A 1,368-nucleotide genomic window follows, 5' to 3' on the forward strand; every position below is an offset into this window, starting at 1 on the left:
CGTGGTGCTGGGCAGGGTTTTTCCTTTGGTTTGCTCATTGCCTACAGGCAGCAAGTCCGCCAGCTGCTCCTTTCTTATTCATTCTTTTTTTTTCATGTGAGAAGTGAGAGCCATGTCACGCTGGAGGGCTGCGGCTGTCCTGGGCTGGGCTGTGCATCGTGGCTGTGGCCTGATCCTGCCTGGCAGCTCCTACTGGGCCGCGGCTGGGTGTCCTGGAAGGTGCTGGGACATGTGCCGCTGTCCTCAGAGTAAATCTGGGAGGGCTCCCATTTTTGGAAAGCCCTTGGTGGTGCTGTGTCTCAGCCACTTCCCAGCTTCCTGCAGGCTGCAACTTCTGAGAGTGGCCACGGCCATCTCGCCCCTGTCCCCAGCATCACCCAAGGCCACCTGAGGTGGCTGCAGCCTCTTGCCCAGCTGGCACCCATGGCACGCCACGGCAGAGGCAGGACGGCCGGAAGGACTGAGGCTTGCTGGTGCAACGTGAGCCCAGCTGCGGTGGGGGACGTGCGATGGTTGCTGTAAACCCACACATGGGTGCTTGACCTCAGCTCGCACAAAAATCATTATTTGAGTCATTTTTAGAAGGGCATCTTCTCACAGCTGCCTCACGATGTGCGAGTAGTCCTCTCTGAAGCAGCCAGAGGTAAATGGGAACCAGAGATGATTTAAGGCTCATCTCAGCCCTGAATTTTTCAGCTTATTCATTGTCTTTCTCCCAAAGCTCTTGTGTGACTCTGGCTGGGAAGATTACAGATGTTTTTGTCAGGGATTGTATGTATCATGGATTTAAATTTAGCTGAGCACTAATAACAGGTGAGGTGTGGCAAGACTTAAATTCTACGCGAGTGGGCTTGTCGTGTCTGTAACACCGTGCAGCTTTTGCTCCATTCATCTGTCACGTCTTCGCTTACATTGTAGCCATCGACACCGCATTGCTCCTCCGCGGAGGCTGGTGTGGGGCCAGCCCGGAGCCAAATGTGCTGCAGGTGTAATCCCCTCCACCCTGGGGGGAGGCAGAATTTGGCCTGGGGATGTCTGGGCTGATGCGGAGCCACGCATGGGCCCTGCGGTGGGACCGGGCTCCCACCCCCTGCCCAGCAGGGACCAGCGCACGCCCACCCCCACGGGCAGAGCCGAAAGCTCAGCACAGAACACAGCCCAGCCCGGCTGCCTGGCATGATCGTGAGCTCATTTTCTCAGCCCTGGGGTAACAGAGCCCTTCAGACAGTATTTTGTTTTGCGAGCAGTGTTTTTGCTTTCTCAGCACAGTTGTGAGGGGCAGGAGGCGGTTTCTCGCCACACTGGCTGAGGGACGCTCCGAGCGTGCCAGCAGGCATTGACAGGTGGGCAGTGGGGGGAGGCGGGGCG

Source organism: Pterocles gutturalis, unplaced genomic scaffold (genome assembly GCF_000699245.1).
Source record: "Pterocles gutturalis isolate BGI_N339 unplaced genomic scaffold, ASM69924v1 scaffold17883, whole genome shotgun sequence".
Classification (NCBI taxonomy): Eukaryota; Metazoa; Chordata; class Aves; order Pterocliformes; family Pteroclidae; genus Pterocles; species Pterocles gutturalis.